At 47.2% G+C, this 25,919-nt stretch overlaps 2 protein-coding genes across 4 annotated transcripts in view; one reads left to right on the top strand and one right to left on the bottom strand.

Moving 5' to 3' along the window:
* Positions 1-25,919, bottom strand: part of LOC148145036 (uncharacterized) — a 131,954-nt gene that overhangs the window by 66,843 nt on the left and 39,192 nt on the right. The window contains exon 3 of one of the 3 annotated variants that reach the window (XR_015751712.1): positions 25,051-25,540. The exons of the other annotated variants lie outside the window; for them this stretch is intronic. The gene's annotated coding sequence lies outside the window, so the exon portion shown is untranslated. Of the gene's footprint in view, positions 1-25,050; positions 25,541-25,919 lie in introns of those variants that run through there. 3 annotated transcript variants of the gene reach the window in all.
* LOC148145037 (uncharacterized) overlaps positions 1-25,919 on the top strand; it is a 61,091-nt gene that overhangs the window by 16,855 nt on the left and 18,317 nt on the right. The gene's annotated exons all lie outside the window — the stretch shown is intronic.

Raw genomic sequence — 25,919 nt, 5'->3', positions numbered from 1 at the left:
CCGTTTCAAACAAGTATGCTGTTTTGGAAAATGTATGGGGTGATGGACTCCCAGGGGAACGTAGCATGAACAGCCAAGTTTCTGGTATTGAGACAGGCTCTAATGTAATGAGGGGTATGCTGGTGTCCAAGTGTTCGATTGTGACAGGGGACCCTCTAGTCAGATGCACAGACAGACATTTCTGCAGGCAGCAGCGAGTAATCAGAATGGTGTGTTGCCTCCCTCATGCCAGGATCAAGGATGTCTCAGAGAGGATGCAGAATGTTCCGAAAGGGGAGAGGGACAAGCAGGTGGTCATTGTACACACTGGAACCGACGACATCGGAAGGGAAAAAGATGAGATTCTGAAGGGTCAAAGAAAATTAGGCAGGAATTGAAATAAGAAGGTTCTCAAAGGTCGTAATATCTGGGTTACTCTCGGTGCTATGAGCTAGTGAGGGTAGGAATAGGAGGATAGAGAAGATGAATGTATGACTGAGGAGCTTATGCAGGGGAGAAGGGCTCACATTTTTGGATTGTTGGAATCTCTTCTGGGGTAGAAGTGACCTGTACAAGAAGGACGAATTGCACCTGAATTGGAAGAGGACGAATATACTGACAGGGAGATTTGCAAGAGCTGCTCAGGAGGTTTTAAACAAGTAAGGTGGGAATAGTGAGGAAAGAGATCAATCTGAGACTGGTATAATTGGGAAAAGGAGTGAATCAAGCAGTCATGGTAGGCAGGGACAAAGCAGAGAACAAGTTAGGATTGGTAAATTAAACTGAATTTACTTCAATACAAGAGGCCTAACATGAAATGCAGATGAAGTCAGGGCATGGGATATGACAGCAATCACAGAAACATGCCTCAGGGATGGACAGGACTGGCAGCTAAATGTTCCACAATACAAATGCTATAGGAAGGGTAGAAAAGGGGGCAAGCGTGGGGAGTGGTGTTTTTGATAAGGGTTGGTATTACAGCTGTATTTAAGCAGAATATTCTTGGGAATACATCCAGGAAAGTTATTTGGGCGGAACTGAAATAAGAGAGGGATAATCACCTTATTGGGATGGTATTATATACCCCCCTAAGAGTCAGCAGGAAATTGAGAAACAGATTTGTAAGGAGATTTCAGTTATCAGTAAGAATAATATGGTGGTTATGGTGGGGGACTTTACATCTTTGCCCCCTCACACTAAACTAATGTCCTCTAGTTCTCAACTCCCACGCCCCAGGAAAAGACTTTGTCTAATTTACCCTGTCCATGATTTTATAAACTTCTACACAGTTACCCCTTAGCCTCTGATGCTCCAGAGAAAACAGCTCCATCCTCTTCAGCCTCTCCCTATAGCTCAAATCCTCCAACTCTAGCAATATCCTTGTTCATCTTTTCTGAACTCTTTCAAGTTTCACAACACCCTTCCAAAAGGAAGGAGACCAGAATTGCACGCAATATTCCACAAGTGACCTAACTGAGGTGTGATACAGCTGAAACATAACCTCCCAACTCCTGTACTCAACGCTCTGACCAATAAAGGAAAGCATACCTTCTTCACTATCCTATCTACCAGCAACTCCACTTTTAAAGGAACTATGAACCGCACTCCAAGGTCTCTTTGTTCAGCAACACTCCCCTGGACCTTACCATTAAATGTATAAGTCCTGCTCTGATTTGCTTTTCAAAATGCAGCCCCTCACATTTATCGAAATTGAACTCCATCTGCCACTCCTCAGCCATTGGCCCATCTGATCAAGATCCTGTTGTAAATCTGAGGTAACCTTGCTCGCTGTCCACTACACCTCCAATTTTGGTGTCATCTGCAAACTCACTAACTATACCTCCTATGTTCACATCAAAATAATTTACGTAAATTATGAAAAGTAGTGAACCCAGCACCGATCCTTGTGGCACTCCACTGGTCACAGTCCTCACGTCTGAAAATCTACCCTCCACCACCACCCTCTGTCTTCTACCTTTGAGCAAGTCCTCCTTGTGTTCCATGAGATCGAACCTCGAACACCTTACTGAAGTCCACATAGATCACGTCCACCGCTCTATCCTCATCAATCCTCTTTGTTACTTCTTCAGAAAAACTCAATCAAGTTTGTGAGACATGATTTCCCACGCATAAAGCCATGTTGACTATCCCTAATCAGTCCTTGCCTTTCCAAATGTGTAAATACTGTCCCTCAGGATTCCTTCCAACAACTTGCCCACCACCGACATCAAGATTATTGGTCTATAGTTCCTTGGCTTGTCCTTACTGCCCTTCTTAAACAGTGGCACCACGTTAGCCAACCTCAGTCTTCTGGCACCTCACCTGTGACTATCAATGATACAAATATCTCAGCCACTTCCCTCACTTCCCACAGAGTTCTAGGGTACACATGATCAGGTCCTGGGGATTTATGCGTTTCAAGACATCCAGCACCACATCCTCTGTAATATGAACATTTTTCAAGATGTCACCATCTATTTGACTACATTCTATATCTTCCATGTCCTTCTCCACAGTAAACACTGATGCAAAATACTCGTTTAGTATCGCTCCCCATCTCCTGCGGCTCCACAGAAAGGCCACCTTGCTGATCTTGGAGGGGCCCTATTCTCTCCCTGGTTACCCTTTTGCCCTTAATGTATTCGTAAAAACCTTTGGATTCTCCTTCACCATATTTGCCAAAGCTACGTCCTCTTTTTGCCCTCCGGGGTACAGGAGTTGGGAGGTTGTGTTTCTGCTCCTCTGTCTGTACATTTGGAGATGTACATGAATAGGAAAGGTTCGAAGGGATATGGGCCAAACACAGGCAGGTAGGACTAGTTTAGTTTGCGAATATAGTCAGCATAGACTAGTTGGGCTGAAGGGTCTGTTTCTGTGCTCGGCAAAAGTGAGAACTGCAGATGCTGGAGATCAGAGCCACGATTAGTGTGGTGCTGGAAAAGCACAGCAGGTCAGGCAGCATCCGAGGAGCAGGAAAATCAACATTTCGGGCAGGAGGGACTCCTGCCCAAAACGTCGATTTTCCTGCTTCTCGGATGCTGCTTGACCTGCTGTGCTTTTCCAGCACCACTCTAATCGTGTTTCTGTGCTGTCTGACTTGAACAGTTATGTACTCGTTTTAAAATCATTTTCTTGCCTTCCCCCATAACCATCCACTTCATTGCTGTTCAGAAATCAGATGAGCTCAGCCTTGAATACATTCAATAACCCCCTAATGTGGGCGTCACAGTGGCTAGCACTGCTGCCTCACAGCGCCAGAGACCCAGGTTCAACTCCCGCCACAGGTGACTGTGTGGAGTTTGCACGTTCTCCCAGTGTCTGCGTGGGTTTCTTCCCACAGTCCAAAAATGTGCAGGTTAGGTGAATTTGCAATGCTAAATTGCCCATAGTGTTAGGTGAAGGGGTAAATGTAGGGGAATGGGTCTGGGTGGGTTGCGCTTCAGCAGGTCAGTGTGGACTTATTGGGCTGAAGGGCCTGTTTCCATACTGTAAGTAATCTAATCTAACTGCAGGAAGGCATCCCCACTTCTGAACTCAATTCCACTTGCTAATATACCACTTGCCTTGCTGATTGCTTGCTGCACCTGTCTGACAACTGGTGTAGGAGGACGCTGAGACCCATTTGTCCATCCACACATCATTCCTGAAGAAGGCCTCATACCTGAAACATCAACTCTCTTGCTTCTCAGGTGCTGCCTGACTTGCTGTGCTTTTTCAGCACCACACTTTTCGACTGATCTGCAGTCCTCACTTTCTCCACATCCCAATATATCACCATTTAAATAATGCACCTCCTTTGTGCATTTTCTTAATCACAACAAAGGCTATAACTTCACACGGTGGTACTGCAGTTGCCATATGTTGCCAATTGAGACACAGACCTGGACCAACATTGCCCAAGTGTCCCCTCCCTGAATTCACTCTCATTCCTTTCAGTTGCTGCAAGTCACCAATTGAACCCCAGAATGAAAACGAAATGGAAACATTGGGCAAGAAAAAAGGGCCATACTCTCAGATATCGTATGGAGGAAAAAAAGTTGCAGTCTGGGAGTAAAGTTCAATCTTCATTCAGAGAGAGAGAGGAGCAGCAGCAGAAGTTCAAGGTCCAACTTCCACATTCAGACAATACGGCAGCTCTGATTGGCAGGAGGACCCGTCCCCTTCCGGTCCTCCAGGGCGTCCTATTGGTTCGTCAAAAGAAGGTCGCGCGCCCTTTCTGCGGTCAGCGAGAAGCACGTGCAGTGCTTGCTGACACCGAAGATCATGCGCAGTATTCCCTGTGGAGATGCTGGTGTTACTGACAGCTTTTAAGTGTCCAAATGCTAATAGGAGTTCAAAAGTCACAATTTTTTATTCCCCCTGTGGCTCAACATTGTATTCTTTTTGCATTTTAATGGCTACTCAACTTTTATATGTCTTTTCCCCACGGAAGGGAGAGTTCAGAACTAGAGGGCATAGATTTAGGGTGAGACCAGAAAGATTTAGGAGGGACCTAAGGGGCAACCTTTTAACACAGAGGGTGGTGCGTGTATGGAATGAGCTGCCAGAGGAAGTGGTGATGGCTGGTACAATTACAACATTTAAAAGGCATCGGGATGGGTATACGAAAAGGAAGAATTTATGGGGTATGGGGCAAATGCGTCACTACATTAATTTAGGATATCTGGTCAGCATGGACTGAAGGTTTTATTTCCCGCTCTGTGACTATTTCTACATAGTTGGAACCAATTTCACAAAACAAGGAATAAGCCATACACCCCTTCCAGCCTGTCCTGAGCTGTGGCCTCGCACTAAAAAATGTGCAGTAAGTTTCAGAAAGATTTCAGCAGCTCTTGTAAAAAAAAATTGAACATGCTTTCAAACTTCAACGATGTTTCTGAATATATCACTGTAGCTATTCTCAATGTTTAAGATCAGCCGTTTCAGAACGTCATTTAAATGCAGAGGTTTTCTGACAATAGGTGTGAATTCTGTCTGGGTCCCAATGTCGAGTCAGACTGACATGCTTGTGAGAAAAGCTCTGCAGTTAAATTACATTCTGGGATTAACACACCAAAGAACAGAAGCCAATTCTAAACAATGAAATATTTAATCTAAAATTGTTTAATGAATCACATCTCCATGACACTCGACTGCTTTGACTATAAATTCTATGATCATGATCTTATTCTCCATAACCACCTAATGAAGGAGCAGCACTGAAAGCTTGTGCTTCCAAACAAACCTGTTGGACTATAACCTGGCGTTGAGAGATTTTTAACTTTATCCACCCCACTCCAACACCAGCACTTCCACATCGTTTCTAGTGAACACAGCCCACACCTCCTGGTGCTGCCAGTAAACTTTACAATGCTAATGAAATGATGCAGTACCTGCACTCACAAAAAATTTACCATTTCTAACAATACTAGCTTCTTATTCACTGCTTCATCTGATACACTACACTGGAAACTTAGTGCAGGAGGCTACAAGAAATGAGCAGCTTTAAAACAAAAACCTCTTGGAGCTCAAAGCTTTCAATAAGAATCTGAGCCCGGCGGTAAGTTACAGCTTCAGATCCCCCCAACAAAAAGGTGTAGAAAAAGTAGGTTATATTTTTTGAACAGCTCAAGCTCAAAGTGCACACACTCCCCCCAACGCCTTTACTATTAGTCACCACCAAGTTGTCCCTTTGTAATTGGATTCTTGGTACAGCCTTAACCTGTGGGAAGTGTTGTCTCACTCACCAATTTCAACCCATACCCTGTTTCCAAGTAATTTTCTCCCACTCATTCGCCAGAAGGTGGCAGTGTTGAGTCAATCAGACTGCTGTGGGTCTGGAGTCATGTGTAGGCCAGACCAGGTGAAGGATGCAGCTGGGACGACCGAGTGAATTCTTTCCCACAATGACAGTTTCCTTCCCAAAAAAAGGAAGTGAGTTTATCAGATGGGGATTTCTCCATCCCCACCCCCCGAAAGAGATTTCATCGTTAGATTCTGAACTCCAGACTTCTGACCGAATTGCACTTCCAATATCTGCCTCAGTGGGATTCAAACCCGAGAGTCCCTGGAACAGGGTTGATAGTCCAATCAATAACGGTACTCAACCGTTGCTCCTTCAATCACCCTGCAATGGCACGTGAACTCGCTGGTGCCTCTGCAGGTGGGAAGAGCAGGTGAAGCTCTTCCCTCACTCAGGGCAGCTGAAGGGCTTCTCTCTGGTGTGGACCCGCTGGTGTTTCCGCACGTTGCCCACCTGACAGAATGCTTCCCATATACAGGGCAGTTGAATGGCCTCTCCCCATTGTGAGCCTGCTGATGTGTCAGCAGGTGGGAGGAATTGATGAAGCCCTTCCTGCATTCAGGGCAAGGGAACAGCCTTGCCCCAGTGTGACTGCGCCTATGAGACTCTAGGGCAGATGGGAAACAGAAGCCACATTTCCATGGTTTCTCTATGTGGCAGGATTCCTCGGGTTTCTTCATGGTCGAAGCTTCAGCCACACACAAACATGTGTGGAGCCCCACCCCACCCTGAATTCCTCTTTCCAGGCCATATAACTGTTTCAGGTTCCACACTCAGTGTGCTGCAACAATAGAGTCTCTCATCCAGTCCCACTGATGCTGAAAACCTACTCAAACAGGAACCAAAAAGCTTTGCTCCTTCTCACAGAATCAGAGTTGGAAACCGTTGCGGTCCCGATGGATTGAGTGACTGTCAGACAGTGACGTCAAAGTGAGGACTGCAGACGCTGGAGAGTCAGAGTCAAAACGTGCGGTGATGGAAAAGCACAGCAGGTCAGGCAGCATCCGAGGAGCAGGAGAGTCGACATTTTGGGCATAAGCCCTTCATCTGTTGATTTTGAAACTTCCAACTTCAGATCTTCAAATACTCTGTAAAAAGGGATTTTAAAAAGGTCACCACTATCAGTCCAGGGTAGAAAAGAAAAGATACAGTAAAACAGAAAAGATATCTATCCCCATTTCCCAATCTCTATCTTTCCACCCCAACCCCACCCGAGTAACTAAGACACAAACCTGAGTTTGCAGAGTCTCCTCCCTCCCTGGATTCACTCCAGTTGCTACAAGTGAACAGATTACCCCCCCCCCCTTCTCCCTCCCAGGGTGAAGAGCTGCCCAGAGGGAGGGAGTCCCACTCAAACCTGACAGGGACACTTCCCCGTCATGACGTCAAAGGAGCGAGGGGGCGGCGCGAGTCAAGGGGGCGGAGCGAGTCAAGGGGGCGTACGAGGAGGCGGAGCGGGTCAAGGGGGCGTACGAGGGGGCGGAGCGAGTCAAGGGGGCGTACGAGTGGGCGGAGCGAGTCAAGGGGGCGTACGAGGGGGCGGAGCGAGTCGAGGGGGCGGAGCGAGTCAAGGGGGCGTACGAGGGAGCGGAGCGAGTCAAGGGGGCGTACGAGGGGGCGGAGCGAGTCAAGGGGGCGGGATGAAGTCGACAGCGGGTCACACCACACTGCGCCTGCTCCGGCCCGCCCAACGCTGCGCTTGCGCTTCACTGCACAGTTTGGACGAACCCCTTCTCTTCAGAAAATCCCCAAAGTGTGGAAGCAGGTCACTCGGCCCAACGTGTCCACACCGACCCTCCGAAGGGTAACTCACCCACATCCATTCCCCTCCCCTATTGCTCTACATTTAACCCTGAGTAATGCACCTTATTCTGCACATCCCTGGGCACTATGGGACAACTTAGCATTGCCAATCCACCCTAACCTGCACATCCCTGGGCACTATGGGTAATTTACCATGGCCAATCCACCCTAACCTGCACATCCCTGGGCACTATGGGTAATTTCCCATGGCCAATCCACCCTAACCTGTACATCCCTGGGCACTATGGGTAATTTCCCATGGCCAATCGACCCTAACCTGTACATCCCTGGGCACTATGGGTAATTTAGCATGGACAATCCACCCTAACCTGCACATCCCTGGGCACAATGGGTAATTTAGCACGGCCAATCCACCTTCCCCTGCAGGTCCCTGGGCACTATGGGTAATTTAGCATGGCTAATCCACCTTCCTTGGCACATCCCTGGGCACTATGGGTAATTTAGCATGGCCAATCCACCCTAACCTCCACATAACACCAGGTTATAGCCCAACATCAGGTGGTTGCAGAGTATAAGATCAGAACACACAGAATTTATGGAAAAACATGACAATGTCCTGCCACTGAAATGATATAACCTGGCTTGTTAAGGTTTTCATCTTTCAGAATGGGTTGCAGGTATCATTAATATGCAAATCCCAAAACTTCCTGTAAGGCACCTTCTTGAGAGAACTTAAAAGTTTTATAACAAAAGGTGACATCTCCGCTCAGACAATGCATTAAAGGTGTGAAGTCAGGGTCTGTCTGTATCCCAATCTTGAGTCAGACTGGTTCTATTTCCAAAGTAGGAATTTATAAAATATTACACGGATTGACTGCCTGCAGATTGTGCATTTTTGAGCAAAATAGAATGCATTTGCAAATATAATTCTGCAAATACAAACTCATCCCCATGGACTCGTGTGTACATGAGAGACAGAAACAGTCTATTTCCATGCTGTATATTTCTATGACTATTTTGTAACGGATGGTTTATTTCTGTTGATGTAAATATTGTTGTAAATCTTAGCTGGGTACTAATATTAGATGGAAGGGAGAGAGAATTCCTCAAGTAGGGCACCATAAGAATCCTGGGAGAGTCCTATTTCTGGTTTACTTCCTCATGAACAAACATTAAACACGAGCACATATTTATTTTGAATTTGGTTTCATTTTTCTTGTTTGATTCCTTTCTATGACTACACTCTGTGTCTGGATGGTTGACAGGCTGGGAGATTGTGGGTTGGGTCTCAATGTTTTACTCTTCCGGAAGGTGTAAAAAGGGAGGTCAAAACTGATGTTCATTTTCCACATCACCTCACCGCTCACCAGGCCTGATTTGGATTGGCCATGCTAAATTGACCAGAGCGTCCAGGGACGTGCAGGTTAGGTGGGTTAGCCATGGGAAATGCAGGGTTACAGTTTCATAGTAATAGAAGCAGGAATAGGCCATTTGGCCCATCCAGCCTGCTCCGCCATTCATTAAAATCATGGTTGATCTTTCCATCGTCTTAGCTCCTCCTCCCTGCATTATCCCAACTACACTTAATTCCCGTACCATGCAAAAGCCCATCCAACTGTGTCTTGAATGTATTTAATGAAGCTGCCTCGACTGCTTCCTTGACCAGAGAATTCCATAGATTCACTACTCTCCGGGATAAGCAATTTGTCCTCATCTCTGTCCGAAATCCACTCCCCCTAACCTTGAGGCCTAGTCTCACCCGCCAGCAGAAATGACTGGATAGGGTAGGGCTTCATCCCCACAGTGCAATCAATTCCCACTTTCCAACAAAATCCCAGATGTCCTCACTCACTCAGTTGCTGGCTCACAAATGAAAGGCTTCATTTTAACTTCTTCTGATCCCATTAAGGGCAAAATATCCTAAAGCAGCTCTGCAAGTCCAGTCTTCACCACCACATTTCTGCTTTCACCGAAGACGATTAGAGTCATACAGCAAAGAAACAGACCAGTCATCCCAACTCGTCTATGCTGACCAGAATTCCTAAATTAATCGCGTCCCATTTGCCAGCATTTGGCCCACATCCCTCTAAAACCTTCCTATTCTGGGACCCAGCCAGGTGCCTTTTAAATGATGTCATTGCACCAGCCTCCACCACATCCTCTGGCAGCTTGTTCCATACATTCACCACCTTCTGTGTGAAGAAGTTGCCCCTCACTTCCCTTTCCCCATTCACCTTAAATCTATGCCCCTCTTAGTTCTGGATTCCCATACCCTGGGGAAAAGACCTTGGGTATTCACCCTATGCATGCCCCTTATAAACATGTTAGGTCACCACTCAGCCTCCGATGCACCAAGAATATATCCTGGTCTATTCAGACTCTCCCTGTAGCTCAAACCCTCCTACTCTGGCAACAGCCTCGCAAATCTTTACCGATCCCTTTCAAAGTTTCACAACACATTTCCTGTAGCAGGGAGACCAGAACTGAACGCAGTATTCCAAAGATGGTCCAAACAATGCCCTGTACAGTCGCAACATGATCTCCCAACTCATCTACTCAATGCTTTGACCAATAAAAGAAAGTATCCTAAATGCCTTCTTCATTATCCTGTCTACCTGTGACTCCACTCTCAAGGAACTATGAACCTGCACTCCAAGGTCTCTTTGTTCTGCAACACTTCCCTTAACTGTGTCAGTCCTGCCTGGATTACTTGACCAAAATGCAGACCTGACATTTCTCCAAATTCAACTCCATCGGTCACTCCTTGGCCCATCAGCCCATCCGGTCAATTCTAATTTAGAGTGAATTTTCTTTCCTCTCTTATTCCCTAGAAGCTGAAAATCTCCATCCCACACATTCTCCGTCCATTCTCACTTTGCTGATCCTAATCCCAGCTGTACCTCATCCTGAAGGGTCTGGTTCATGCTGATTAACAGGCCCACACTCGGGAGGGGGGAAGGGTCTAATTGAAACATACAGAATCTTGAACAGCCTGGACAGAGTGGAAGTTGGGAAGGTGTTTCCATTGGTTGGAGGGATTAGAACCAGTGGGCACAGCCTTAGAGTAAAGGGAAGACCTTTCAGAATGGAGGTAAGGAGAAACTTCTTCAGCCAGAGAGTTGTGAATCTATGGAATTCACTGCCACATAAGGCTGTGGAGGCCAGGTCACAGAGAATATTTAAGACTGAGATAGAGACGTTCTTGAGTATCAAGGCGATGGAGGGTTACAGGAGACAAAGTGGGAGAATGTGATTGAGAAACTTATCAGTCACGATTGAATGATGGAGCAGACCTGATGGGCTGAATGGCCTAAATTTCTGCTCCGATGTCTTATGTTCTCTTGCTGTCTTGGACAGTGAGAGAGAATTGGAAGCAGGAGTAGGCCATCTGGTCTTACAAACCTGCACCAACATTCAACAGATTGATTGGGATTCTGCCGACATCTAGATGAATAGGTTGGGACTTGTTCAATGGACAACAGGAGGTTGAGAGGTGACCGTACAGAAGTTTATAAAATCACAAGGGGCATAGATGAGGTGACTGCCAGGTATTGTTTCCCTCGGGTGGGTGGTTCAAGATTGGGCAGCAAATTTGAAGGTGAGAGGAGAAAGATTTCAAAAAGGCAGGAGGGGCACCTTTTTTTCAACAGAGTAGTTTGTGTGTGGAATAAATGTCTAAAGGAAGTGGTGGATGCAGGTACAATAACAATATTTAAAAGACATTTTGATAAGTACATGAATAGGAAAGGTTCAGAGGGAATTGGGCCAACTATGTGGGACTAGTTTAGTTTGTGAATATAGTCAGCATGAGCTGAAAATGTGTTGCTGGAACAGCGCAGCAGGTCAGGCAGCATCCAGGGAACAGGAGAATCGACGTTTCGGGCATAAGCCCTTCTTCAGGAATGGGCTAAAGAAGGGCTTATGCCCGAAACGTCGATTCTCCTGTTCCCTGGATGCTGCCTCACCTGCTGCGCTGTTCCCGCAACACATTTTCAGCTCTGATCTCCAGCATCTGCAGACCTCACTTTCTCCCCCAATATAGTCAGCATGGACTAGTTGGGCTGAAGGGTCTGTTTCTGTGCCGTATGACCCTGTAACTGTTCTGTACTGGTCTTAAAATCATATTCTTGCCTTCCTCCATAAACATCCACTTCTTTGTTGTTCTAAAATCAGATGAACTCAGCCTTGAATATATTCAATGATCCCCTAACTGCAGAAAGATATTCTCAATTCTGAACTCAATTCCTTTTGCTAATATACCACTTGCCTTGCTGATTGCTTGCTGCACCTGTCTGACAACTGGCAGCGACTGGTGTAGGAGGATGCTGAGGCCCCTTGGGATGTCCACACATCATTCCTAATAAAAGGACTCGTGCCCGAAATGTCGACTCTGCCGCTCCTTGGATGCTACCTGACCTACTGTGCTTTTCCAGAACCACACTTTGACTCTGATCTCCACCATCTGCAGTTCTCACTTTCTCCACATCCCAATCCATCATCATTTAAACAATACACTGCTTTTATTTCCACAGAAAGGCTCTAAACTTCACATTGTGGGACTGCATTTGCCATGTGTTTGCCAACTGTGGTCTTCTCTACATCGGGGAGACCGAGCATAAACTTGGGGAACGGTTCGCCGAGCATCGCAGCTGGGTCCACAGAGGCCAACCGGACCTCCCAGTCACCATCCATTTTAATTCCCCTTCCCACTCCATTCCTGACATGACCATCTTTGGCCTCCTCCGTTACCACACCACACCAAACCACAATTTGGAGGAACAACACCTCATCTCCCACCTGTGCAGCCTACGGCTCGGAGGACTCAACATTGAGTTCTCCAATTTCAAATAACCTCACTTCCCATCCCCAACTCCCTTCCCAGCCCCGACCCCTCATTTCCAATCCTCCCTGCCACCAACCAGTTTTCTTCCTCCCCTTGACCAACCAGGTCATACCCTCAGCCTGTCTTCACCTATCCCCACTTCACCACACTGCCCCTTGCACCCCCTTTATCTGCATCTCCCCCTACACCCATTCCCAGTCCTGAAGAAAGATTACACCCGAAACGTCGACTTCTCCACCTCCTGATGCTGCCTGGCTTGCTGTGTTCTTCCAGCCTTTTGCCTGTCTATTTTGCCAATTGAGACACAGACTCAGACCAACGTTTCCAGAGTCTGTCTCCTCCCGGTTTCACTCCCTTTGCTTTCAGTTGCTGCAAGTCAACAATTGAACCCCAGAGTGAAAAAGAAATGGAAAAGTGGGCAAGCAAAGAGAGTGCCGTACTCACAGATCTTGGACAGAGGAAGGAATTTACAGTCGGGGGTGAAGCTCAATCTTCCTTCAGAGACAGAAGCAGAAGTAGCAGCTACTGAAGATCATGGTCCAACTTCCGCATTTAGACAATAGGGTGGCTCTGATTGGTAGGAGGACCTATCTCTTTCCGGTCCTCCAGTGCTCCCTATTGGGCCATCAGGAGAACGGCGCCCGCCTTTTTCTGGCGGACAGATGAGCATGCGCAATATTTTGCTGACACCGACGGACATGCGCGCTGCGTTGCTGACACCGGCACACATGTGCAATATGCTCTTTGGGGATGTTGGTGTTAGTGACAAATTAAGAATCCAAATGCCAATAGCTGAGAAAAAAAGATAGAGGCACAATTTTTTTCCACGTGGCTCGACATTTGTGAGTACGGCTTTTGCATTTTGTCTGCTGCTCAACTTTTGTATGTTTTTTTCCCCTTGTTGGGAGAGTGTGTGCCCCAGTGAGCTGACTGTGAGAAGGAGCTGTAACCAGATACACAGACTGAAGAAACATCAAACTGTTCGCAGTAGGGGGTGACTGTACACGTTTCCCGAATGTGATCACACTTTCAATTGTTCATCAGAAACAGGGAGCCAAAAGGACACCAGAACTGCAGAGAAGTCGTGGAAATGTGGGGAATGTGGGAACGGATTCCATTCCCTATCTGTACATGAGATTCATCAGCTCAGTTGCAGTGGGGAGAGGCCGTTCTTCAACACATTATTTCCCATTGACAAAAACACATCCACGCTGCCTGATTACCTTGAACTTATACAAGTGCCCTGTCATAACATCTTTAATCATAGCTTTGAACATTTTCCCTATGACATATGTTAAGGTAAATGGTCTGCAGTTTCCTGTTCTCAGTCTCCCTTTTTGAAGAAAGGAGTTTCCAATCTAAAGAAATCTTCCCTGAAACCAGTGAGGTGTGGAAAACTAAAACCAATGCATTAACTGTTTCACTAGCTAGTTTATCTTTAAGAGTCCATGATGAAATCTTTTGGGCACCTGAGACTTGTGAACTCGTAGTTCCAACAGTTTACTCAGTATGACTTCCCTGGTAATTGTAATTGCCTTCAGTTCCTCCTTCCCTTTCAATTCCTGATTTCCAGCTAAAGTGTTACTTTTATCCTCTCTAGTGAAGACAGATTCAAGCTCTTTTCAATTCTCCGATCATCTCTTTATCCTCTGTTATTGAATCCCCAGACTCATTTTCTGCAGAACCAACACTTACTTTGTTAACTTTAAAAAAAACACGCTGACAAAACATTCAAACCTGTTTTTTTAATATTTTTGGCTAACTTTCTAACTCTAATTGCTGTGCTTCTGCCTGTATTATTTCTGATAGGTTGCCCCAGCACTCAACTCTCGCATCAACCTGTCTGCGTATTCTATAGAACTGACCTTGGTTAAGTGTTGCAAAACACACAAGGGCAAATTTTTCGTCTCCAGAAAGCCTTAGTACTTAACACGATAATATTCACTTTGAAATATTGTTCTTCCAAACTTTACCAAGCACATCTTCCAGATTGAAAATCCCACAATGACACCCAGTTTTGTTATGATCTTTAATTTTGAAGAGAAATTTGAATATCCAGTGATTAACTGGAAGAACTGTTCATGACATTTTCACATTTCTAAACAAAAAAAAATCAACTGGATTAATTTAGCAGAATAGCACATATGGCCTTAAATTGCAAATCCAGTTTTCTTTTGAGAGATGGAGCATATCCACACCAGATGAGGATCTAATACCTGGATTTAGCCTGTTGGGTCAGGAGCTTTTATTAAACACAAAATGGCATCTCAATATAAAGTAACAGAACAACATGGTTTCAGGCTGCAAATTAACACTGTGTTTAAAATGGCTAAAAGCTGCATTTCTGCATTCCTGAGCGAACTGAATTACAGATTAAGCAAACAATGCCTTCTTCATAGTATGGATCTAATTAAGCTAGATAGGACATTACCGACCATCCTAGCTAACCTTGAAGCACAGGTATGAGGAGATAATGCGTGTGAAACAACATTGTTCCCAGGAAATATTGTTTCCCAGGATTAACCTGTTGTCCATTATGTCATTTCATGCTGTACTGTCTCTTAAGAAACATATGAAAATTGCTTTATGTTCCAAGTTAATCACACAGTTTTTCCAAGGAACACATAATATTTTAATATCTGTGTTGCTGGACAAATCTTTGCCCGGCCGTTACTAATTAAAGTGTGAAACCTTGCTGAAGCAGACCATACTCCTCGAGTTTTTTGATCGATCGTGGAACTGAGACACCCTCTCCTGGGAGTTGAGATCTTCAACTCTCACTGTGCTTTTGGTGTGACCCATGATTACAGAGACTTGTAGGAACATAGAGGATTTGTAACCCCCACAGGGCAGACTAATAGTAATGTCGTTTTGTCCAATCAATCTGGCATCTATCAAGATATTCAGCTCAGGCTGAGGCAATGGATACAGTCTCCAAATGAATGAGCAGATGGATGCTGCTGCCAAGCAGGCAGCCTGACACCCCAAACTTCTGGTCCCATTGGATCCCCAGCAAAACCCGGATAGAGACCATATGGGGATAGGAATTCCAGGCCTGGGTATGGGACTGAAATCACAGGGGAGGCCCCCTGCTGAAGAGTACAAACTATGGCCTCAAATATGGTACTCCTTTGATACTCAAACCGAAATGTAGGTGGATCCCTGATGGACTGGTTTGTGTTCCTTCTTTGCTGCTGCTTACTTCAGTTGACTATGTGCATTATTGTACACACTTGGGCAAGAAGGAAATGGTAATACTTATTACAAACTTGGTGGCACCCAGATTTCCAGAAAACAGCTAGGAAAAGAGCTGAAGCGTGTTTAATTTGTAAACAAACAAGATGCATGCTGTAAGAGGGATGCCCTGAGGTTGTTAACCACCTCCTTGCCTGGTCAGCCTTTTTACTTGTCTACAACTTGCTTTTATAGAATTATGTCGCGTACATTGTTAACGATATTGTCTAATAATAGCAGATGTATTTTGTAGATGAATCAAAACCATCCCAATGCCACTACATTGTTGGACAAGTGGGAAATATTTGCATCAGTTAACCAAAACTCTTCAGAGTTTACATTCACGGGTACGCCAAGCCTCAGCATTAGGACCGGGCCATATTGGAGCTGAGATGGAAAGGCCCCTTCCTAGTCCTGCTGGGTTACCCGGTCAGCAGTCAGGGTCAAGGGAGGCCGCATGGACACACACAACACAATGCAAACGAGCGCCACCTCCTGGAGGAACACCAGAAGACCCCGTCAGAGACACATCTTCAGCCTTCATCCGTGAGTGGCTCAGCCTGATCATTCTGCCTTTCACTGCACTCTTCCTTATCTTTCTTTCACTGACTATGTTTGATTGGGACACAATGGATAGCCTGATAATCTGTAGTAAACAGGAATTACAGTGTAATACTTTTCTTTACAGGACACACCTTTCTGCAGAAAAGGACAGCCGCTGTAGCTGCTGGGTTTGTGCCCATATTCCCATCCACTCCAAGGGAGGGATCCCCCTGAGATCCATACCTTTTAATGAATCTGACCCTGCTGAATGGGGGCTGCATCAGGGTCATTCTGCTGCTGTCACAACCTTTCACATCCCCCTGGTTTCCTAAGTGGGTGAGCACCCCAAACTCTGACGGGGATAACACCCACCTCCGCTGGCAATCAGTGGGATATACAATGGATACATTCGAGCCTCAATACTATCTCTCCTGTGATGTTTGGGTACCCAGTGCAAAGTGGGGAGGACAGGTCACAGGACCTCCTCTTGGTTCTGCTCCTGGGCCTGGCCTGGTCAAACTGGCCATAAACAGGTCCAGGCAGCAGGCTATGGAGGGGGTCGTTAGGGCCGACTGCCTGCCCCTCCTCTGTGGGTATGTCAGAGCCAGGGTGTCTCTGGAGAAGGAGCAAGCGGTGCCCACTAACACCTTTGGGCTGTTCAGAGAGAGATGGGTACCGCTGGGAGTGGAGTGTATTATTTCCCCCTCCAACTCTAGTTTGATTTGATCGCTGCCCTCCCCCTCACTATTTGATCATGCAGCATTACCTTCTGAGAAGGGCATTGCTTGTCACTGGCCACTCAGGTATTTCCTTTCTTCCTGGTGGTGGAAGTTGAATAAAGATTTGTGCACTTGTTGTCTTTCACTGTGTCGCACACCTGCACACGCAACATGGATGCAGGGGGAAATATAAGCACTCCCGCAGTTAGGCGGTAGTGTGGGGGTGGGGAAGAAAAAAAAATACAACCCCTCCCGTACACCCCCGTCCCTGTTCCTCACCAATCTCACAGCCACAACTCCACCTCTAGGAAGTATTTGCATCAAGAGTAAGCATCCCTCAGGATGGCAGGCGGGTTTCAGTAAGTGTCTGCACTCCCTACTCCTTACTTCAACTGCTTACCAGCCCACTGCAGACAGGAGCATACTTCACCTCAAGGTTCCCAACAAGACCGCCATCAATTCCCCACTTCCCACCTTTTGGATTGGAACCCAATGCAATCATTTGTTGCCCTTCAATGGCACTGATTTCATTTGTGGCCATACGGCTTACCCCTGGCTGCCTACCTCCTGGACTGGCAGCTGGTATTTAGGTTATGTTGTCCCTTTCCTTTACCACTCCCACAATTTGCCTTTTGAGAATTCCAAACCACAAATCAAGAGAGTGCTCACAACCTTTCAGCACCTTTTCTCTACCTTCTCCCTTCCCTATGCTACCCTCCAGCTTGAGGTTGTGGGTTAGTGAATTGCTACCACTCTGGAAGAGATTGCCAATGCCACATCTTCAGCCTTTGACCTGCTCAATGCAGGGATGGTCACTGTCCGCAGCATTGCTCTCCAACGTCACATGGCCCTCGATTCCCTGTTAGCCGAGAAAGGAGGCACTTGTGCCCTTATCGGCTCTGACTGCTGTACCTACATCCCTGACTCCAGTGACAACATTACAAATATTGCCGCCCACATTGGCAAGTTGTCCTCCTCCCTCCATAACACTACTCCCCATTGGGACCTTTAGACATGGATGGGTGGCTGGCTTGGCTTTTGGGCTTCCGCTCTCTTCCAGGGCCTTGTTCTTCTCATTGCTGGTTTAGTTCTGTGAGCACTTAGCATTATTTTCCAGAAACAGTGCTGTGCCCATTTCAGCTGTCTTCTCATGCCGAATATCCCGGCATCTTCCCAACTTGTGCTGCTTCTCATTTCTGACATTTCCGCACCAATGGATGGTTTCATTGACACTCTCTCTCCTGATCCTGGTGACCTGGACTATGACAGTCACCTTGGCGACTCTAAACCCCCATCGCCAACAAGCCCCACTGGGTCCGCTTGATCCCTCCTTTTGCAAGTTCCTCTGAACTGACCTCCTGATTTGGTGAAAGGGAAGAAGGAAGGAATTGGGGGAGAATTATTATATTCCGGTCAGTCATTTGGTCACATATTAAAAACCTGGAAATCACTTTCAATCTCAGCTTAGTGCCTGCTTGCCAAAGCTTATGTTTCCCAGGCTCAATAGAGACAGTCTGCCTTGCAGCTGTACTGCTACCTGATAAACAAATTCTTTCCTTGGGTGGGAATATCCTTCTCTTTGCAAGGACCTATTGTATACTTATCAGCTACTAACCAACACTATCCAGACACTACGTCACTGGGCAAAGTGCCTCAGTTTGCTTAATATCCTGCAATTAACAGATTGCTAATTGTTAAATGATTGTGACCTATAAAATAACACAACTTTGTTTATCATCGGAGTGACTTGTGATTATTAGGTCGACTTCGCTCTCCCTGCAAGCTCCCAAATAAACAGTCAATAACCCAAGGTTTGTGTGTCATGATTACTTATCCAATGCTTATTGGACTACTACGAGCAAGCCACCCACAGCATAATCCACTTCCATCCCCAACATGGATCAACAGGCCATCCTTTTTTGCCAGACAAGTAAATGTCTCAAGCTCAGGAAACAAAGCCTGTCAAACATTCACAGGCACAGATCTAGACCAACCTTTTCCAGAGTCTGACCCTTCACCTCGATTGACTTTCTTTTTCCCTCAGCTCCGACAAACCAACAGCTGAACCCAAGGATGTGAAAAGAAATGGGAAAGGGGGCGAGAAAAGAGAGTGCGGTACTCCCAGATGTTAAACAGAGGAAGGAAGTTGCAACCTGGGATAAAGCTCAACCTTCATTCAGAGAGAGAGGTGGAGCAGCAGCTTCAGAAGCTCATTGTCAAAACCATCCGCATTCAGACATTAGGAGAGCTCTGATTGGCAGGAGGACCAGGCTCCTTCCGGTCCTTCAGGGTTTCCCAAAGGTTCGTCTCCCCGTCCATCAGAGCGATGAGGGGCGGGGCCCCAAATCAATTTCACACATGCGCACCATCAGCACTGCTCACAGCCGATAGAACGGTTTATTGATCGCATGGGATTGTGGGTGCTGTGTCAGCCATTAAAGAGATGAAATCCAGTGTTCCATATGCCTTCTTAACCCTCCTTTTTCGTATGTTGGTGACGTATACGTCAGGAACTAATCTTTAATCGATATTAGATTGATACACTGAGTGAAACACTGCAGGCATTCAACTCTAAACACTATTTCCAATTCGGTGTCAGTGCAGCATGTCCTCACATCAGGACAGAATCAAAGCCCTCTATCTGTTCCACCTGAACCTCGAATTTTGTTTAGTTTGCGGGTTCCAACCCTCTGTTTCAATCATTTATTAAAAGTTACTCATGGTACATGCGCATCGCTGGCTGGCCAGCATTTAGTTCCCCTTGAGAACGTGGTGGTGACCCACCTTCTTCAACTTCTGTGATCCATAATGGTACGGTGACCCACAATGTCCTTTGGGTGGGAATTCCAGGATTTAGACCCAGGGACACTGAAGGAACAGCAATAGATTTCTAAGTCAAGATGGTGAGTGGATTGGAGGGGTACTTGCAAGAGGTTGTGTTCCCAAGTATCTGTTGCCCTGGTCCTTCTAACTGGAAGTGGTTTTCTAAGGTATTTTCTAAGGATCTTTGGTGAATTTCTGTGGTACATCTTGTACACCGTACACATTCCTGCTTCTTAACAGTGGGCAGAGGGAGTGGATGTATGTGGAGATGGTGCCAATCAAGCAGGCGACTTTGTCCTGGATGGTATCAAGCTTTTTGGATGTTGTTGAAGCTGCACCTATCCAAGCTGGTGGGAGAGTATTCCATTACACTGCTGACTTGTGCCTTGTAGAAGATGGACAGGGTTTGGGGAGTTTCTCGCCACAATGTTCCTGACCTGTTGCCTGCTCTTGTTGCCATTGTGTCTGTGATTAGTCTAGTTGAGTTTCTGGTCAATGGTAAACCCCAATGATGTTGATAGTGGGGTGTTTAGTGACAGCAACACTGTTGAATATCACGGGGCAGTGGTCAGATTATCTCTTTTGGGGATGAGTCATTGTTTGGCATTGGCATGGCATACATGTTACTTACCACTCATTAGCCCATTGGATATTGATAATATCTTGTTGCATTGAAGGAATACATACGAGACATCCCTCCTCTGGGAGTCTCCAGTGCAAGTTTTTCTGTTCCAGGAACAATCTGATAAGTGTTGACTGTTATTAACCCTTTTGATCTTGGCCATACAGAGCACCTCCTGTCCATTTCTCCCCCGCCACCCACAGCACCCCCATCCATTCTCCCCCGCCACCCACAGCACCCCCATCCATTCTCCCCCGCCACTCAAGCGCCCCCTATCCATTATCCCCTGCCACCCCGAGTGCCCCCTGTCCATTAGCCCCCGCCACTCCAGCACCCTCTATCCATTCTCCCCGCCGCTCAAGCACCCCCATGCATTAACCCCCGCCACCCCGAGTGCCCCCTGTCCATTAGCCCCCGCCACTCAAAGTGCCCCCTGTCCATTCACCCCCGCCACTCCAGCACCCTCTATCCATTCTCCCCCGCCACTCAAGCACCCCCTATGCATTATTCCCCGCCACCCCGAGTGCCCCCTGTCCATTAGACCCCGCCACTCAAAGTGCCCCCTGTCCATTAGCCCCTGCCACTCAAAGTGCCCCCTGTCCATTCACCCCCGCCACTCCAGCACCCTCTATCCATTCTCCCCGCCACTCACAGTGCCCCCTATCCATTCTCCCCTCTCACAGCCCCCCCGTCTATTCTGCCCGCCGCCCTCAGCGCTCACTGTCCATTGCCCCTGCCAACTGCAGCGCCCCCTGTCCATTCTCTCTCCAGCCCCAGCTTCTTGTCCATTCTCTTTCTTTCCTCTGAACACCCTGTCCATTCTCTCTCATGCAACCCTCTGCATCCCTGTCGTTTCTTTCCCTGTCCTCTGTCCCCTCCATCTATTCTCTCGCCACCATCTGCCCCCCACTATTCTCTCTCACCACACCCTTCTGTCCCATGTCCATTCTCCCCCCCATTCTCTCTCCCTCTCCCCATTCTCTCTCCCCTCCCCATTCTCACTCTCTCCCCTCCCCCATTCTCTCTCCCCTCCCCCATTCTCTTCCCTTCCCCCAGTCTCTCTCCCCTCCCCCATTCTCTTCCCTTCCCCCAGTCTCTCTCCCCTCCCCATTCTCTCTCCCCTCCCCCATTCTCTCTCCCATCCCCCAATCTCTCTCACCCACTCCCATTCTCTCTCCCCACCCCTATTCTCTCTCCCCTCCCCATTCTCTCTCCCCCTCCCCCATTCCCATCCCATTCTCTCTCCCCTCACCCCATTCTCTCTCCCCACCCCCATTCTCTCTCCCCACCCCCCATTCTCTCTCCCCATCCGCCCCATTCTCTCTCCCCATCCGCCCCATTCTCTCTCTCCCCACCCCCATTCTCTCTCCCCACACACCCCCTATTCTCTCTCCCCACGCACACACCCCCATTCTCTCTCTCTCTCCCCCCACCCCACCCCCCCCATTCTCTCTGCCCATCCGCCCCATTCCCTCTCCCCTGTTTTGGGGAAAAACACCAGGCTCGGAGTCAGAATTGGGGTTCAATGACAGAGTTTATTGCACAAGGAAATACCGGGGCTCCGGGGAGAGAAAAACACCAACAGCACAGTGTCAGCTGCGAGACTTCTCTCGACCCAGAGCACGCGTCAAGAAACTTTTATACATCTTGTGATACAATCGGTCAGGGAGGAGATTATTGTCTTTGTAACATGATTTGTTTATGGTAATCATTGTAGAATCATTGATGGTTTCGGTACAGTCTTTGTCAGTTCCAGCACAGCCTTTGTTAATTTCCGCACAGTCGTTGTCAGTTTCAGTGCAGACATTGTCCATTTCAATGTCTGCATGGAAATCCATTGTTGTAGTAATGGGCGCTAATTGCTCTTCCTGAGAAGGAAGATTCCTGCAGCCCTGGCTATTAGCATTTGGTATTGAATCTGTATCAAGCTGTTAGCACTTCTATAAGAGGTGATGGCCAGACCCAGACACTTCGGCGGGCAGTGTTCATTACTCATGTGTATTCTCTCCCCCAGCCACCTTAAACCATTCACCTGGGTTGTGAGTCCATTGTGCTGGCATTCTGGTGGCCCCAGGCAGTGTCTGTATCAGCTCTGCTGTTTCTCTCCGTATTGTGATCCAGCGGCCATCTTGTGTGTCAAGTTGGCCAACTGATGGCCCAGTGACCATCTTGTGTATCCGTGTGCCTAGATTAGATTAGATTAGATTACAGTGTGGAAACAGGCCCTTCGGCCCAACAAGTCCACACCGACCCGCCGAAGAGACGTAATGTACAATGACCGGTGCAATGGGGGAAAAAACACACCCAATGCCACCCTCACCCTGATAGTCACCTTTGTGTGTGGCTGCATCAAGCTGTGCGTGGATCCCCGGTACGCAAACACCAATTGTCACTACGTACTGAGGTTCTACCTGTCCCCGGTGTTGCGAAGGATGGGCCTGGCCTCGCTGCCGCGGAACGCTCCGAGTAGTTGGACCGTTTCGTATCACCTGTCCTTCGTGGAGAAGTTTATGAAGAAAAACACCTTTGACCACAAGTCCATCAGGAAGTGGTCAGCACGTAGTGTCCTTGAGACCCTTCGGGAAAAGGAGAGGGCGGATCCTATCGAGCGGTTCCCTGAGCAGACTGTCAAAGCCATTTGGCAGAATGCCTCATCGCCAGAACTTTCCAACAAGCACCAAGACATGGCTTGGCTGGTGGTGAGAAGGGCTCTGCCTGTGAGATCCTTTATGCACGCCCGGACTCTCAGCCGCACCGCAAGCTGCCCTTAAAGCGGCTGCGGGGGGGACGAGACTGTCACACACCTCCTTCTGGAATGTGCCTACGCAGAGGAAGTCTGGAGAGGAATGCAGTGGTGTTTGTCGAGGTTCGTCCCGAGCAGCGCCGTGACGCGGAACTCCGTGCTCTACGGCCTGTTCCCCGGGACGCACACCGAGATGAACATCAACTGTGCCTGGAGGATCATCAACTCAGTGAAGGTCGCTCTCTGGGTGGTCCAAAACCTGCTGATCTTCCAGCTGAAGGAGTTGACCCCGACTGAGTGTTGCAGACTGGCACATTCCAAGGTCCAGGACTACGTGTTGAGGGACATGCTGAAGCTTGGGGCAGCTGCCGCCAAGGCGCTGTCGGGAAACACCACTGTGTAAAGTCTGCCTGCCTAACGAAGAACAGGGGGCCCATGCAGTCATTTGGGCTCTGCTGACACCTCAGCTAATTATATGGGCATATGATTGAAAAATGTACAGACCTGTATAAAAATGATAAATTCTGATCTCTGTATGTACATGTTTACATATGTATGGCATGACCAACTGTACAGACCATCAAATTATTTTATGAATAAAGTATATTTTTGAAATAAAAAAAGGAGGCTGGAAGGACACAGCAAATCAGACAGCATCAGGAAGTGGAGAAGTTGATGTTTTGGGTGTAACCCTTCTTCAGGACTGGGGCTGGGTGCTGGGGCCCGGGCTGGGGGCTAAAGTGGGGATAGGTGAAGGCAGGGAGAGGGTACAGCCTGGTGAGTCAATGGGTGGAAGTAATCAGGTTGGTGGCAGTAAGGAGTGGAAATGAGGGGCATGGTTCTGAGAAGGGAGTCGGGGGATGGAAAGGGAGGTTATTTGAAATTGGAGAACTCGATGTTGAGTCCTGCAGGCTGTAGGCTGCCCGGGCGGAAGATGGGGTGTTGTTCCCCCAATTTGTGGTTTGGTTCGTTGTGGCAATAGAGGAAGCCTAAGATGTTCTTGTCAGAAAGGGAGTGGGAAAGGGAATTAAAATCAATGGTGACTGGGAGGTCTGATCAGCCTCTGCAGACCCGGCTGTGATGCTCGCCAAACCGTTCCCCAAGTTTACGCTCGGTTTCCCCAAAGTAGAGAAGACGCCAATTTGCAAACATGTGGCAAATGCAGTATCTCAATGTGAAGTTATAGCCTTTGCAATTAAAAAAAAGCAGAAAGGAGATGTATTGTTTAAATGGTGATACTTTGGGATGTGGAGAAAGTGAGAACTGCAGATGCTAGAGATTAGAGTCAAAGTGTGGTGCTGGAAAATGTGGTAGGTCAGGCAGCATCTGAGGACCAGGAGAGTCGACATCAGTCCCGAGCACTTCATCAGGAATGATGTGTGGATGGACAAAGGGTCTGATTCTGTGCTGTATAACTCTAATCATCTTCAGTGAGAGCAGAAGTGTGATTGTGAAGGCTGGAGTTTCAGAGCAGCTTTCAAAGATGTTTGCCCTTAATGGGAGCAGAAGAAGTTACAATGAAATCTTGCATTTGTGAGACAGCAACTGAGTGAGTGAGTAAATCCGAGGTTTTGGTGCAAAGTGGGAATTCATTGCACTGTGGGGATGAAGCTCTACTTATTGAGTCATTTCTACTGGTGAATGAAACCAGGCTCAAGATTAGGAGGAGTAAATTTCGGACAGAGATGAGGAGGAACTGCTTTTCCTGGACAGTAGTGAATCTATAGAATTCTCTGCCCCAGGAAGCAGTAGAGGCAGCTTCATTAAGTATATTCAATACACAGTTGGATGGGCTTTTGCAATGGTAGGGGAATTAAGGGTAGTTGGGACAATGCAAGGAGGGGGATCTCAGTTGATGAATAGATTAGCCATGATCTTAATGAATGGCAGAGCAGGTTGGATGGGCCAAATGGCCTTCTCCTGCTTCTATTGCTATGTAACTGTGTAACCCTGCATTTCCCATGGCTAACCCACCTAACCTGCACATCCGTCAGCATTATAGGCAATTTAGCATGGCCAATCCAAACCAAGGCCGGTGAGCAGTGAGGTGATGTGGGAAATGAACATTAGAGAAAGGGATAAGGAGAGTAAATGTACCAGCAATCAAAACTGGATTCTAAAGATCACAAAAACTGAAATGATACATGGTGAGTCTGAATGTGTGCCGCGTTGTAACAAAAGGGAATGAATTGACTGCACACATTGAAGTGAATAATTATGGTCTGAGACTCCTTACAGAGACATGGCTTTAGGATGGCAAGGATTAGATTCTGTATATTGAGGGTGTTGTCTAATGGGAAGCTTGGTAAAGGTAGAGGGTTGGCACTGCTAATCAAAGCACTGATCACAGGGTAGTCTGATGTCAGCTCGGGTTTCAGGGCCTGGTTTCTCTGCCCTCTGTTGATCTCCCTGTTCCCAAGGAGTATGATGTCGGTCTGTGCTCAGCTCTGCTGGATTTCTGCTGAAGCTTTGTCCCCTTTTTCACCTTCTGGAACAATAAAGCATTCAGTCAATCAAGCCCCAACCCACAATCTCCCAGCCTGTCAGTCATCCAGGCTCAGTGTAATCACAGCAGGGGATCTCACAAGAAAAATGGAACCAAATTAGAAATGACTAGGTGCTCGTGTTTAATGTTTGTTCATGAGAATGTAAACCACAAATGGGGCTCTCCCAGGATTCTTATACTATCCTACTTGAGGAATTCTCTCTCCCTTACATCTAACTATGAGAACCCAGCTATGATTTACAACAATATTTACACCAACAGAAGTAAGGCACCTGTTCTCAAATAGACAGAGAGATAAACAGGATGGAAATAGACATTTTCTCTCTCATGCACGTACACACACACACACACACACACACAC

The sequence above is a fragment of the Chiloscyllium plagiosum genome, unplaced genomic scaffold (assembly GCF_037043375.1).
Source record: "Chiloscyllium plagiosum isolate Xiang-an unplaced genomic scaffold, Cpla_swu_hap1 HiC_scaffold_27, whole genome shotgun sequence".
Lineage (NCBI taxonomy): Eukaryota > Metazoa > Chordata > Chondrichthyes > Orectolobiformes > Hemiscylliidae > Chiloscyllium > Chiloscyllium plagiosum.
Note: the sequence above shows the minus strand (reverse complement) of the source record. Positions and strands in the feature narration are given on the sequence as shown.